At 35.9% G+C, this 16,622-nt stretch overlaps 1 long non-coding RNA gene across 2 annotated transcripts in view; it reads right to left on the bottom strand.

Annotated features, from left to right (window-relative positions):
• Window positions 1–738: 738 nt before the first annotated feature.
• LOC137223422 (uncharacterized) overlaps window positions 739–16,622 on the bottom strand; it is a 51,659-nt gene continuing 35,775 nt past the window's right edge. For both annotated transcript variants that reach the window (XR_010942865.1, XR_010942864.1), the window contains exon 4: window positions 739–865. This is a non-coding gene — a long non-coding RNA (uncharacterized lncRNA). The remainder of the gene's footprint in view (window positions 866–16,622) is intronic.

Raw genomic sequence — 16,622 nt, 5'->3', positions numbered from 1 at the left:
AAGGATGGGGGCTGGTTGCCTGGAGAACCAACCTGTGATTAGGGGGCTGGAATTTTCAGTCCCACCCCTTGACCTTTTGGGAGGGGAGAGAGGCTGCAGGTTAAATCCATGCCCAATAGCCAATGTTCTGATGAGCCATACCTTTATAATTAAGCCTGTACAAAACAACCAAAAAGAAGGGGTTCACAGAGCTTCCAGGTGGGTGAACGTACATGGAGATTTGGAGGGTGGCACACCAGGAAAGAGAACGGAAACTCTACCTTTCCCCATTCCTTGCCCTATGCATCTCTTCCATCTGGCTCTTCCTGAGTTATATCCTTTTATAATAAACCAGTGATCTTATAAATGAAATGTTTCTCTGAGTTCTGTGAGCCACCCTCTAGGAGGGTGGAAGGGTCAGAATGTCAAGGGAACCTCTGATTATAGGCAGTTGGTGAGAAGTACCAGTAACAACCTGGACTTGGGACTGGCATCTGAAGTCCAAGGAGGGGGTTATTGGAACTGCCAATCTATAGCCAGTCAGTCAGAAGCACAGGTAACAACCTGGGTTTGCTATTGGCATCTGAAGTGGGGGCAGGGAGAGAGCAGTCTTGTAGGACTGAGCCATTCACCTGTGGGATTTGATGCTATCTCCAGTTGGGTAGTGTCAGAATTCAGTTGAATTGTAGGACACCCACTGGTGTCACAGAATTGCTTGGATGTGTGGGAATCCCGCCCCCCCCGCACATGATTAGAATTGGGTGCAGAGTCCTTACCTTGTTATTCTCATGTAGTTATAGTATCCAATTCTGAGTTTCAGAAATGCAACTTCTGAAAGACCAAAGAGGAGGCCAGGCACTGAGTTTGACAACAGCCCAGGGAATCCCTGTCAGAGAGAAGTTGCACCTAACCTTTAAGTTTTTGTCCAATACTCAGAGTCCCTGATTCTATCTATTACAACTTCCCTATTTTCTATCACACATTTTTATTCTTTAATTACCCATGAAATTTCCCATGTATTTTATTAATATAATCCCTCTTTTCATCAATAAAAAAGTATAATTACCTGGAAAACATTAAAGGGAAAATAACCTCAACATCTTAAACAGAGTTCTTAGCCAAAACTAAAATCTCAATTATTTGAGTGGCTCTGGACAAACTATACTAAAGGAAAATAAAGATGAAATGTTTCAGCATGAATTGTTGATAAATCTGAACAAATAATTTATTGAATAAGGTAACATGTGGAGTAAATACCCATGATAAACATCTGCTCATTAATATCTAATAATCTTACTGGGAAGAACTCACTAATAGAAACCATAATACATTTTTATATATGATTTTAAAACCTCCATATATCAAAGACTACAATAAATAAACTTAAAGGGGGAAAAAACTTGAAAAATACTTATATACACAGCCAAAAGTTATCAACATTAACATATAAAAAGATTTTTATTAAGCAATACAAAGATAACCACTCAATTGAAAAAATGAGCAAAGGATGAAAAATGGAGTTTCATATAAGAAAAACAAATGGCCAACTAAGATTAACCTTAATAGTAATAAAGACATACATAAAACAAGATATTCCATATACGGACATATTTTACAAAATTAAAACTCAATGTTGGTGAGAATATAGAAGAAAGGCATTCTTCAGCCCTGTTGGTAAGAGGGAATTAAAGTGAAAGATTTTGGAGGAATTTGTCAAAGTATACTAAAAGCTAAAAAGATATATCCTTTGGCATAAGTAATTCTAATGTTAGAAATTTATCCTAAGGGAAGTAATTGGACAATTGTACAAAGATTCAGGCATATTTATCATAATATTATTTATATAAAAATAATTAAAGCATTGTAAATGTCCAGTTATAATGGATTGGTAAATAAAATTTGATGTATGCAATATAAAAAAGAATCTAATTATCTTCACCTCATTTTATATTTTGAGATGCTCAATCTGTTGCATTATTTTGAATTTTTAATACAATAATTAGTCTAAGGTTTTATAACAGATTTCCATGAATTCATTTGAGGTATGTCTGGACTGAAAAAGATATGAAAAGAATATCCTCAAAGAAGGTGAGGACTGTATATTCCTCTCTTCACTGAGCAAGTCTAGTGTTGTGATAGCAAACAACCCTCTTCTTTCCTAGAAGAGACTCTTGGGATTACTACTGATAATTTACAATTGTATCATGTGTTAAATTTTCTAGAAGATCTGGGGCAAGAATGATCTCTTTAGAGTAAACCAAAATACACACACATACTTAATTTTGAAAACATGGCCTGATTTGACTCATTGTTTTATTAAGATATGTGTTTTTTAGAAACCTGAGTAAGCACATGTTTAATCATTATTCGTATACACTTGTCTCAAAATTTGTTATAACCTTTTGTTCTAATCTCCAGGAAGCACATTTCTTTACATACCTAAGTGAAATAACTAACACTTACTTTCAAAAAACGTATCAGTATGTAAATTCTTATCTATAAAAGAATAAATAATCTATTTTACACTTCAATATTATGAGGAAATATTTTATATCTTAAGTTTCTTCAAGTCTGTAATTTAGACATGAGATACTAACATCCATTCTAATATTTTATTCTTTGTTTGCTATAAAACACTGTGAGAGTTTAAAGGAGGGACAGATAACACCCAGCTGAAAGAATCAAGGACGGGCTCATGGAGGCCATGATATTTCATGCTGGACTCAAAAACAATGACATTTGTATAAGCAGTTGGAATGGAAACTCCAGGTAGAGATAACAATGTAAGAAATAGCAGTAGTGAAATGAAACAAAGAAAAGAGAAGGGAGCTACATCCAGCCAGTGCATTTTGGTAATTATTTTACATTCCCCATCAGCTTGAAATAATATAGTTTCAATGCCTATGGCCACAGCTCTATAGAAAGGATTCAAGTGGCAGTCAAGAACACTATATATGCCCAGAGAGAGAACTTTGCCCTTTGTCTATTCTTCTACCACTACAACTACAACTATCTGCTCTGGGGCCATCTGCCTTGGGACCATCAAGACCAAGACCTTTACTCACTTTTCTCCTGATTTTACAGATAACCTCATAATTTGCAAGTCTGATGGGTAGGGTGACCATATAATATAATTTGCCTGAGAGAGTTCCAGTGTATGCTTGTTATCTTGGTGTGATTATTATTGGGGTCTCTTTTTAGGTTTTGATAATTAATTATATGGTCTTGTTGCAGGAAAGAAAGTGGAGTGCAAGAAGATGGTCAAGTCCCAGGTCTCAGGTGAGTCCCTGGGTCAGCCACCAAGTGTTGGTTCTTGGCTTCGCACAGGAAAGAATTCAGGAGCAAGACATGATAAAGTGAAAGAAGGTTTATTCAGGGAGATACACGCTCCATAGACAGACTGTGGGCCATCTCAAAAGGCAAGAGGCCCCGAAATATGGCGTGGTTAGTTTTTATGGGCTAGGTAATTTCAAAGGCTAATGAGTGGGAGGATTATTCCAACTATTTCAGGGAAGGGGCGGGGACTTCTAGGAATTGGGCCACCACCCACTTTTTGACCTTTTATGGTTAGCCTTGGAACTGTCATGGCACCTGTGGGTGTGTCATTTAGCATGCTAATGTATTATAATGAGAATATAATGAGGCTTAAGGTCTACTGGAAGTCAAATCTTCCACCATCTTGGACCTAACTGGTTCTAACCAGTGTATGTGTGTATTCAATGGCTGTCATTCTTTTCAAAGTTGTGCCTTGCCCACTTCCTGTCTTATTCTTGCTACTCCTAGGTTCTATAAATAATATTTCTGGCCTCATTTACCATATCTCCCTAAACTCCCAAAACTCCCTTGATACTTTCTGGATTAATCAGGGTCAATTACCTGAAAAATCCCCTCAAATCTTTCTCTGAATGCTCTTTTCCTCATTTGATCTAACTAAAACCAGGCTCACCTCTGAGTATATATTTCCGATAAAGTCCCCTCCACTGGTGTGGTGTCAAAGGCATCCTTCTTCATTGTTGTGTCCAGGCCCTTCTCTCTTATTCTTCCCTGAAACCATCACCTCAGAATTTTATGATATAGGATTAATACAACAAGACTATCCCTCATTGTTGTAGTTATTTACCAACTCCTGGTTCATTTTCCCTTTTTCCTTAAAGATTTAGTGTTTTGTTTCCTTATACATATCTACAGTCACAATTCAGCGAAGGAATCCCCCAAAGCTTGACCTCTCAGTTTCTGTCCTCTCTCCATAGATAATCTTTCTCCCCCCTGCCCCCCACACTTCAGCCACATACTTTCTTAGTCATAACCTAGACCTTGTCAATTTTAGCAGCTATAATCTCTCCATAGCCATGATCTTAAGCATCCTAAACTTCAACCCAATCTTCAGTTCACTTTCCACATTATCCTGACTCCAATAATTTGTTAACCCCACTGGGGCTTTGACACTGCCATCTTTCATTGTTTCTTACTCCTTTCGTGTTCTCATGTGCCCCTTACCTAGTTTGTCTCATGATCAAGAATTACAATCACTGTCTTACTTACACCCCAATGCATGTTCTATTTACCCCATGTCCACACACCTATGTTATTTGGGATAAAGGAAACACACACACACACGTTGACCTGTTCTACCTCAAATTTGTGACCGCTGACTCAGATTGCACCCTAACAATATGACAATCAAGTTTTCCTAATCTACTCACTCCCCTCCCCTAAACAACAACTTCATTTTAACTCCCCATTTCTTAATTCACCAAATGATCTTGCTTCCTGTTTTGATGAAACTCTCTGAAGCCTAAGAAAAGAAGTACAACAATCAAATATCTCCATCTACCTACATCTAGCCACATTCAGTTGCTATCTCTCTTGTTGCCATATAAGAACTGTTGATGTTCCAATTTACAGAAAAACCTCCTCATGTGTACTCTGTCCCATTAACCCTTATCACCATTCAAGGGCATTTCTCCTGCAATTCATGCTTTCTCCTGCAATTCATGCTTTCTCCTGCATTGTGAAGTTTTCCTTCTCTCTTGCATCTCTCCATAATATGCCACAACTTCTCTCTTTAAAAGAAGAAAACTAAATAAGACAAAAACAAATCCCTTCAAATCCACTTCCCTCTTCAACAACCACTTTAATTCTCTCATTCCTTTTAATAAAATTCTTTGAACCCAGTTTTCTATATTCACTCTTTCCAATTCTTCACCTCCCCTTCTTCTTGGAACACTTGACCAGGCTTTCACCATTGTCTTTCTCCTGTAACTGCTCTCGTAAAAGTCTTGAGTGACCTCCTCATTGCTGGCCCTTCAGTCAGTTCTCAGTCCCCATCTTACTTGATCTGTCAGCAGTATTTGATGTAGTCAGTTACTCTTTGAAACACTTTTTTTCTCTTGGTTTCCAAGACATGACCCCCCTCATGAATTTCCTTTCAACTCACTGTCTGTGTTTATTCTTTTCCTCTATGAATGAGTTACCTCCTTCACATGCTAGTGTTGAAATGAATCATGCCTTAATCTTAGGTCTCTTTTCTCTTCTATCTACACTCAATTCCTTGGCAACCTCATCTTCTTTCTATATGCCAATGACCCTCAACTCTATATCTTCTGAGTAAACCTATCCCCTAAATTCAAGACCCAGGTATCCAATTGTTTACTCAACATCTTCACTTGCGTAGGCATCTCAAATGTAAATGTGAAAAAGTGAGCTGCTGATTCCTCACCTTCAAGACCTACTTCTTTTTCAGCCTATATCCCACTTCACTTAAAATCAGCTCACTCTTTCATGTTGCTCGGCCAGAACTTTAAAGTCATTTTTGACTCTTGTCTTTGTATTTCTCTCATTCAACAAATATGCGTATCATGTGCATTCTAAGTTCTATCTATTCTTCTATGTGCTGAAGCTACAGTAGTGAACAAATTAGACAAAAATCTTGGTCTCACAGAGCATTTATACTAGTAGAGAAAAATAAAATTGTAAAATATAGTACTTTATATGTTACTGGCAGCATGGAGAAAAATTATTAAGGATGGGGGATCAAAAGTGTTATGGGTATAGTTTGAAATTTTCAATAGGATACCATGGAAGCCTTCACCAAGAAGGTGACAGCTGAGTAAAGATTTGAAAGATGTGAAAGATTGAGGCATGTGAATATTTAGGAGAAGAACATTCCAGTAAGAAGAAATACTAAGTACAAATGTTCTGAGTCAAGAGTGGTCCATGTATTTCCTTGAAACAGCAAGGAGGCCAGTGTGGCTAGAGCAGTGGGGTCCCAAGGAAATGAAGGTAACAAATTAGCTCAGAGCTAGATCACATAGGGACTTACAGGTCATTGCAAAGACTTCGGTGTTTACAAAGTGAGATAGGAAACTACTGAAGGGTTTTGAGCAGAAGAAAGGCATTATTTCACTTCCCTTTTAACAGAATTACTGTCTCCTCTTTGGAAAGAACCTATATGAGGGCAATGGTGTAATCAGACAGATGTGTTTCACAGCCACTGCAGTAATTTTAACTTTATATAGTTCACTTTATTGAATTCTAACAACAATTCTTTGGAAGGAATATTATTTTTCAAGAATCTTGGTGAAGGAATATTCAAAATATGTAATAAAGGGTTAGTCCCAGGCACTTACTAACTGTAAGAGTCACCAGTCTTAATCATCTAACAGAGCCGTACCATGCAAATGAGGTTAAGACCAGCCCCACTTGGCTGAATGTAGAAAGTATGATGACCTCCTAAATGAAAGAGATTGGAGCTCCTAGTCTGTAATACTTATTAAAATATTTTTATTGTAGGGCCTTATAATATATAGTCAACCTCAGTTCATTGCATAAAAGTTGAGCTTTCAAGACAATTCTATAATCTCTAGAAGTTTAAATGTCCCATATGTGCTAAAAAACTAAATTAATTATAACACAGAGGCAGGGCATTTAGCAAAATTATTAATTTTTAAAATTCATCAGCCACTTAACAGAATTGAGATCCTATTCTAAATAAGTTTTTAACATTTAGTTTCATTAATTTTTTAATACTCTATGCTATTTTATATACATATCACTAAATGAGAATTTTAACACACACTGCACCATACACCATGATTTTAATGACTTCAGAGAAGGAGGATTGATTCTTCACAGGCTAAAATTCCCTTGATCTAAATATCATTTCTATATTTAGTTAAAGTAACTTATTTTGTCAGCAAAAGTAGATGAATACCCCTCCTACATTTTAATTACTCTCTTTGCAACGTTAATTAATTGAGTTAATACATTTTTGCACCTAAATGTTAATCACACATTTTGTGAATTGCTTGCCTCACCAGAGAATTTAAAGCAACCCTAACTACATTCTTGGCTACAAACTATCTATAAATAGCCATGTTGCTATAAACCAAGCATGTGAGGTCAAAGTTTATGATACACTCAATAAATCCTACTTTATTTTTTAATCTTCCTATTATATTGTGATGATTTAAAATTATATTTTACAGCTGTCTTTTGTGCAGACATACTTCTATACATTTTCCCATGCTTATAACAAAATAAAAAATGTAGAGATGCAGGTGATTTTTTCTACAGAAATGAGATTATACTATTCATGTTAATCTGAAAAATTATTTTTTTCCCTTTACACAATATATCACAGTCATTTTTCCAGGTCAACACTTACAAATCTAACCTAATATTTTAAATAGAAGCAGAACATTTTCTATAGATATTCAGATTATTCCTTTTTAAAATTTACTTATAGGTTCTCCATAACTTATTTGCAATTCCAAAATTAATTTTTTTTCTAATTCATTTGTTGGGAAACCTGATCTGAAGCAATATGAGGCTATTTATAATCTTTAGTTAAGCTACTTAATTTGAATATTCTTACATTTTGCTGCAGAAATATAAATATGTTTGATTATGAGGCACTGCTCCAGGCACCCTAATGGTATTAATAATATACGGAATATGCTTCATATTATTGTTATAAAAATCCATAAACATCAGAATTCTTAAACAGATTTGGCCTCAAGAGTTTTAGTTAATTGTTTGTACATTTGTATAAAGAATGATGCAATAAACATCCTCTGACCCATCCAATTAAAGACTGGGATTTTTGTTTTTATAAATTAGATCTCTAGAAGTGACATTACTGGATCATAAAACATGGTGGCACTGCTTCAATTCTTACATGCCCTAAATTGCTTTCAGAAATGTTGCAATTCATACTTTTATCAAATATGTGTTAACATGTTTCTATTTCTCATGGTTTTACTGGCAAAATATTTTGACAAACCTTTAATATAATAACTTCATAGACTACCTTAATTTGTATACTGCTATTTCCCATGGTGAATCTGCCCTTCTATAAGTTCCATGCACAACATTTCATAAACAGTCCTGATACACCACAGACAATTTAAAAGAGGCAACTCAGGATGCGTAAAGCATAATAGGTCACTTGTTTTAGTAGTTACATTACAAAGAGGTTTTTCTAACCATTTCCAACATCTGCTTGTTACTTCATTTCATTTATTTTTATGCCCTGGATTACTGTCCTTTCTATGCTGCTGTCTGTTAACTGTGAGACTAAATACTAACCCATATTAGTCGGCTGTCTCTTCTTCCCTCCCACTTCTCTCCCTTCTTCATTTCCATTTCATTTGGATATTACCATTTTTCCAAAGCACCTTAACTTTTGATGTTCCCTATTTGCTTCCCCAGTGGTCTCGCTATGTGAGCATTTTCACTTGCTATGATACAGAGCTAATAAGCCCATGTTTATTTCTCTAGAGTGAACTATTCTCCCTGTTTCACACACATATTGCTATAGGATGTACAGTAGATTATGAGTGTTATATATGCTATTAGAATATCACATAGGCATTTCATACCCATCTTTCTCTCAGCATCTGCCTTCCAAAAATGCCCGTTTTACTCCTATGTACTCCAAGAGCTAGCACTGCCTGGCATTTAATGAACTCAATAAATTAATAAATGCATAAATGAAAAACAATAGTGGTTTAAATTTCTAGAAAACATTTTCACAGTCATAATTAACATTAAAAACACAATCCTAATAATTCTTTGGTAAGGGCAGAATGTAATTTCAAAGAAGTTAAGCAGCTGGAAAAAGGATATAAGACTCAAGTGCGACAGAATCAGGAATAAAATTGAGTTTTCTGGTTTTAAATCTACCTCTATTTCATCTGGTAGATTTTTTTTTTTTTTTTTGCAGTACGCGGGCCTCTCACCGCTGCGGCCTCTCCCGCCGTGGAGCACAGGCCCCGGACGCGCAGGCCCGGCGGCCACGGCCCACGGGCCCAGCCGCTCCGCGGCACGTGGGACCCTCCCGGACCGGGGCACGAAGCCGCGTCACCCGCATCGGCAGGCGGACCCTCAACCACCGCGCCACCAGGGAAGCCCCATCTTGTAGATTTTTAACTGATAAGCCCTTATTTTATTCATCTTGATGAATTATATATTGATTTTTGTGTTGCCCTGTAACTTAAACACATTGTAAAAAATATAAAATAATTAAATGCTAAATAGACTAATTGAGAGTGAACAATTAATGTGAAACATTTAGAAGTATTACATGTATTGTGTGAACAAAAAAATGTATGAATATGAGCATGCATTCTACCTTCCATTATTCTTGACTTACAACAATTTTCACTGGAAATCAAAGGCAATGCGGAGCATTCTGAGCTAGAAGGTGATGCCTTTTGTGTTCATCTGCCTGTGTAGTATCTAGTGATTATGTAGATAAAAGTATCAATAGATGGAATTGATTTTTCAAAGAGAATATATTTTATTGTATGCAGCATGAGCTTGCAAATAAATACCGCTTTATTCTTATGACTGGTACATATGAATCAAAATCAGTTCTCTGAATTTTTTCAAAGAGGTCAAAATCAATCCAAGGATACAACCTTTCCTTATTTCATAATATTCCTGAACGTGTATGACCAGCAGCCATCACTGTGCCTGTTTCCACATGTGGGAACTCTGCATCACATCCAGGAACCAGTTGTTTCTTGTTTCTTCCCTACATTGGCAGAGTAGAATTTTCCCACGCTGGTTTTCTTCAGATGACTCAGTAAATCTTTCAGCTCATCCATAAAGCTCTCTCACACCAACCCCCTCCCAGAGTGTACAGAATGCACACCTGTGGTGCATACATGTTAGGATTTGATCAAGAAGCTGAAAATGGCTCTGTGCCCGGTTGTATTTTATAGTCACAACAGACGTTGGGCAAAACCATTATTCTGTAGACTTTTTACCTGCCTGGAGTGTTATGCCACTTCTGAGCTCACTGGAGTTCCAGAGAACTCCTTGGCCTTTCTGACTTCTTCTCAGCCTCATCCAGATCATCATTTCTCACTGCATTTTTAGAGATATTGCTCATTAACGACCTTTTAAAAAATCAGGGAATTATAAAGATCCATAATCCCTTCAGCAAATCTAACAGAAACTTATCTGAAGATAAAACCTAACCTGACTGGGCATGAGGTTATTTGTGATTGCTATCCTATTTAACGCGACTATGCATTCAGGTCCCTGCAGAAATATGAATCTGTTTGATCACGGTGCCCCCCCAAGACATAATGGGAAATGCTATAATAATATACCATATGTGTAACATAATATCTTTCTAAAATTAAAAAGAAAATCTGAAATTCAAAACACATCTAGTCCCAAGGGTTTCAAGTAAGGGAGTATGGACCTACACATATATGTTGAGCTACATCTATGTACTAGCCTGAAAACATTATCATGATATATTAGATTTTTAAAAGTCTTTTAAACGTATGGCATAGTCCCATTAAAAACAAATACATATGTAACTTTGTGTGCATAGGATGTATGTATACATATAAGTATGAACAGATAAATGACTAGAAGTACATATTATTCTATAGTATATCTTATTTTATATTGTTTTATGCATATCAATGTCTTCATATGCAAGTACAGAAAATTTCCTTAAGCGGTTGGATTAGGTTAGCAGGGTGGTGTGCAAAGGGGTGAAGGCAGTTACACAATATTCTTTTACTACAAATATATTTCTAATTCTGTTACTGTTAGCAAAAACATTTACGAAGCACTTACTATAAGGGAGATGTTAGAATAAGCATTTGCATTGATTATTTAGTATTCAGTACAATTTTTTAGAATAGGTACTATTATTATTCACATTTCATTTATACACTTTTTACTTTCTGAACTTCTTAGAGGTGACCAAAAAGCATAGGACCTAAAAACTGGCAGAAATTTCCACTTTGACTGTATAAAATTAAAAAAATTGTTTATTATTTTAAGCTGCTTTGAAAAGAGATATAAATTTTTAAATGCAATAAATCTTTCTTAACATATTTATCAGAAAGTATTCATAAATAAGAGTAATAGGTAGTAATGTTTAACAACCAGCTTGCAGGGTGTTTGGGGAGGGAGTGGAGGAGGAGAAGGTAAGGGAACCCTGGTACATTGCATTTTTTCATTTATGTGGTACAAGTACTCCCATTACGGTCAATTTCAAGCTATTTCAACATGACACCACTGACCATGGAGTTGCAATGAGATGTGAATAATTGCTCTTGGGACCCAGTGCAGCCTGACTCTAGTGCCCCTTAGAAGGATAACTCAATAACCCTAGAGATGATGAAGTTAATTTTTACAGCATAAATATAAATGCCAGGGCTAAAATGTTTTAGATGTGCTCATTAAAAAGGAAAGAGAGATACAAGTAAAACAAAGCAAAGCAAACAAGTACAAGCAAGATTATTCTGCTTAAGTTCATTATATTTTTTAACATACAAATAACTTTTAGACAAGAGTTTTTAAAAAAACAAACTAGGAGCTATAATTATTGAATATAATTGCATCTATCTGAAAAGTCAGCATGATTAACTATGTTAAGGGGTTTTAAGATGTGGGTTTCTTTGTGGTAACACTATATACTTCAGTTCACAGGATTCAGGGAGTGAGCACATACAAACCATGTCACTTCAACAGCATTTTCAAATCTCTGATTCCTTAGGCTATTGCTTATAAAGTTCTGAAACATGTCACCTAGTTTCTCCATAATAGACATTTGGAAGCTTCTTTTAAGTAGAGTGAATGAGAAGGTTAGGAAGGAAAAGAAATTCTGGCTGTCATATAGACTCCTTAAGGTAAAGATAGAATTGCTTAGATCTTTAAAGTGCTATGGGTAGAGTCATGAATTTTAGAATCCAGGTAAATTTTTCAAGAGAATTAGTACATAAATATTAATGAGATACATGAAAAATAGAATTCCCTTACCCAGAAATTACTTATGAAATGTCAGATTAGTACATATGGATTTCTTCTAAATAATAATTTAGATATAGAAATATTCATAAGAAATAACACTTATGAGAATTGACGTTATGTGTCAACTTGATTGGGCCATGGGATGCCTAGGCATTTGGCCAAACATTATTCTGAGTGTACCTTTGAGAGTATTTCTGAATGAGAATAACGTTTGAACCAGTAGAATGAATGAAGCAGAAACGGCCTCTCTAATGTGTGTAGACCTCATCCAATGAGTTCAAGATCTGAACAGAACAAAAAGACTGAGTGGGGAAGAATTCCTCCTGCCTGACTCTCTTGGAGCTGTTACGTTGGTTGTTCTTGTCTTCAGACTCAAACTGAAACATAATTCTTCTGGATCTCCAGCTAGCTGACAGCAGCTTTGACTTGTCAGCTTCCATAATTGCCTAAGTCAATTCATTTTATATATGTATATATTCTATAGGTTGGTTCTGTTTCTCTAGAGGAACCTGACTGGTAAAATATTTAACTTATTTTGTTTGAAAAAATATCAATGCGGAAGATTAAAGTGAAGATGAAACCCAAAGTCCTTACTATGGCCTACAATGCCCTACATGATTATCCCCTTCCGCCTTGTTAGCTCTCTGACTTCATCTCTTCATTCTTCCTTTTGTTTGTTTCACTCTTGCCACATTGGCTTCCTTCCTTTCACTCATGTCAATCAAGCCATGAAAAGACATGAGGAACCTTAAAAGCATATCACTAAGCAAAAGAAGCCAATCTGAAAAGGCTACATACTATATGATTCCAACTATATGACCTCTGGAAAAGGTAAAACTATGCAGACTGTAAAAAGATCCATGGTTGCTAGGGGTTGGGGGGAAGGAAAGATGAATAGGCAGAACACAGAGGATTTTTAGGACAGTGAAACTATTCTGTATGATACAACAATGATGGATAAATGTCATTATATATTTGTCCAAATCCTGAGAATGCATAACACCAATAGTAAACCCTAAAGTAAACTATGGACTTTGAGTGATTATGATTTACCAATGTAGGTTCATCAGTTGTAGCAAATATACCACTGTGATGTGTAATAATAAAAAGGGAGGTGGTGCTTTTGTGGGGACAGGGGTACATGGGATTTTTTGAACATTCCTCTCAATTTTGCTGTGAACATAAAACTGCTCTATAAAATAAAGTTTATTGAAAGAGAAAGAGAGGAACTATTGAGAAGCCATCTATGAAAATAATACCATTCGAGTTTCAAACAGACACTCTGCCATGTAGATTGTTCTCTATTTGTTCTTTTATTCTCACTTTCCTCATTTCCTATTCCAAGAAACCAGAACTGTTTCTAAGTCTCCGTTTTGTCTTTTCGTATATTGATAGTAAACTTACATAGATTCAAACAATTTCCTCCATATTTTTTCCTAATTTTTTTCACATATTCATCTGTGTTGTATATAGCATAGTAATTCAAACACAGCCAATATCTATTAAATAAGTATTGATTGATTTTTATAAGACATATACACATATTCACTGATTCCATTGCTTGATACTAAATTACAAGTTCATGCTCGAGTGTATTCCCTACTGTGATGGTTTTATCTTACAAGGTACATTTTAAAATATTAGATTTAAAAATAAATCTTTACCTGTATCTGAAGACCTCCTTATTTCTTTAAAACAGCCTCAAAGGAGGGTTTTTGTTTAAATTTTCTAGGCTTTATTTCTAAAATTTGGCATCACCAACTCCAAGTTGCATTACATGATTTTGAAAGATACCCCAATTTCTACAATGATATAATAACGTGATAATAGAACACTTTGCATTCATTTCATTTTAATTAAGCAACTGAAAAATGATGATTTACTTCCCAGGGCACCATACCATGCTTCAGGATCTGTGAATTCTAAAATCGGTTCTTCCACTTGCTAGCTGAGTGGTTTTGGTGCATTGCTTTACTTTTCTCTGCCTTACGTCTTTCATATGTTGGATGGGAACAGGTTATTTATAAAGTTCCTCCAATGCTAATACTCAATTATTCCAGCTTAAGAGAATGGACATTTCTAGGTACTAGCCTGCAAACTATGTTAAAATACCATCAACACAATGTAATAACATGTATTCACTAGGTTTAAACATCCCCAAGTTTTTACAAAAGTCATTTTCTTGTCTTTTGTAACTTTCCAGGATTTACAAATTCGGCCTATAGCAATGTGAAAACAGTGCCAGAGAAATTTTAAAAGTGCCTTGTAATTAAGCAATTTTCTTCCTTGGCGTGTTTGCCTTCTTTACTTGTCTTGCTAAGAGCCTCGTTTTTCTATTTTATTACCTACAAACCCTATGCCCTCTATTCCTAGTTTACTATCATTACTTGCTAAATGTTGCTTTTTAAAATTTTTGCTGGATTATTTTTAGGGCCCTAAGGTAGTAAGAATTAGAGAACTACAAGTAGGGTTCAAATAAAGATGTTTGCCTTTGTCTTAAAGAATATTTGAACCTTAAAAATCTGTAAATACTGTGGGTCTATAAACAAAGAGAAATAAGTCCTTTTCAAGGCAGTGAATTTTTTACAGGAAATTTCTATTTCTAATAGAAAATACTGGTCTAACTGTTATAACCAAATGGCTATAAACAGAGTCCATCATTCATATAATCCTTATTAAAAATATATAGTGCTTCCCTGGTGGCGCAGGGGTTGAGAGTCCGCCTGCCGATGCAGGGGACACGGGTTCGTGCCCCGGTCCGGGAAGATCCCACATGCCGCGGAGCGGCTGGGCCCGTGAGCCATGGCCGCTGAGCCTGCGCGTCCGGAGCCTGTGCTCCGCAACAGGAGAGGCCACAATAGGGAGAGGCCCGCGTACCGCAAAAAAAAAAAAAAAAAAAAAAAATATATATATATATATATATAGTGAGCTTCTTTCTTGGGAATAATGTTACTTGACAATGTATTAAAGAACAAAAAAAAGATATGAACTCTTCCCATAAAGAAAACATAGTCTGACTGGTTGATGGAACATTAAAAAAGGTAAGTAACAATACATGCACAATCTTAGAACAGCAAATAAGTATTAAGTACAAATGCGTATTGTAGATATGATATAATGTTAAGCACTGGGAAAGAGACTTTTCACAGTTATCTTGACCTCGGTCCTTTAGAAACTAGACCCTGAGGCTTAGATGAAGTGTTGACTCCTTACTTATTTGGGAGGTGTAAGCCCAGACAAATGAGGTTGATGGAAAAATAAATAAATAAATAAATAAAACAAGACAGGGAAAGATGAAAAGCTGTATAGTATGATAAGAAGCATTACAGTACCAGCCCCTTCTTTAGGACAATCTCTGGGACACAGCAGCTGCTGGCAGGCGTGTTCACACAGCACATGTGACACTGGTAAAAGAACCGTAAAATGCAACTGCTCCTCAGAGGGGTCCACAGGAGAGAGAAAGGAAGAGGAATTTATCTCCTATTTTCACCAGTCAAGGTTCAACCCATGGGGAGCCACTCCCTACATGTCTGCCTTGCTCAGCAAGCTCCTAGGGGTACATTTCCTTCACATCTGCAAGAGGAGTGACTCAGCTTGGATGGTATGCAGACTAAGAGAGAAAAAGGAAGACATTAAGGAGATAAGTCTGAGAATACAACAGGTTTGAAAGGCTTAAATATGGGCTTTCAGATGAGAGAAATTTGGATAACTAAAGAAAAGAGAGAATGTGTTTAGTAGGGAAAACAGTACAAGCAAAGTAGGAAAGAAAAGAATGCACACATGGAACATTATAAACACACTGAGTATGGTAGAGAGAGTTTTGGATAAAGATATGACTGGACGGGGTGTTTGGTAGAGTTTGGACAGTATTGCGTGTTAGGCTAAAACACTTAAATTTGACTCAGGCCAGGAAGGCACCACTAATTCCTAAGTAAGCTAAGCTAAGCTAAGCATGTGGGATGTTTAGAGCATCAGTTTGAGGAGTGAGAGCATAGTTGCCGAAGAACAATGAAATGGAAATATTTTTAAAATCATCATCTATTAAATGTGCTTAATGTGCTAGATACATGTTAAGTACTATTACGCATTATCTCATTTAATTCTATACAACAAACATGTGAGGCAATTCCCTCTTACAGATGAGGAAGATGAGGTTCTGAAAAATTAAGCAACTTGCGCAAGGTCACAGAGCTAATAATCTCACTCTGCATTCAAACCTAGACCTACTACAAAATTTATATTTTTGCTACTACATTAATGGTCTAAAAATTTTTTTTATTGCACATCATTTTTAACTTAATAAAATCCTAACATGTATACATAAAATTTAAATATGAAATTTCCATTGTATTATATTT

The sequence above is a fragment of the Pseudorca crassidens genome, chromosome 4, assembly GCF_039906515.1.
Source record: "Pseudorca crassidens isolate mPseCra1 chromosome 4, mPseCra1.hap1, whole genome shotgun sequence".
Taxonomy (NCBI): Eukaryota; Metazoa; Chordata; class Mammalia; order Artiodactyla; family Delphinidae; genus Pseudorca; species Pseudorca crassidens.
Note: the sequence above shows the minus strand (reverse complement) of the source record. Positions and strands in the feature narration are given on the sequence as shown.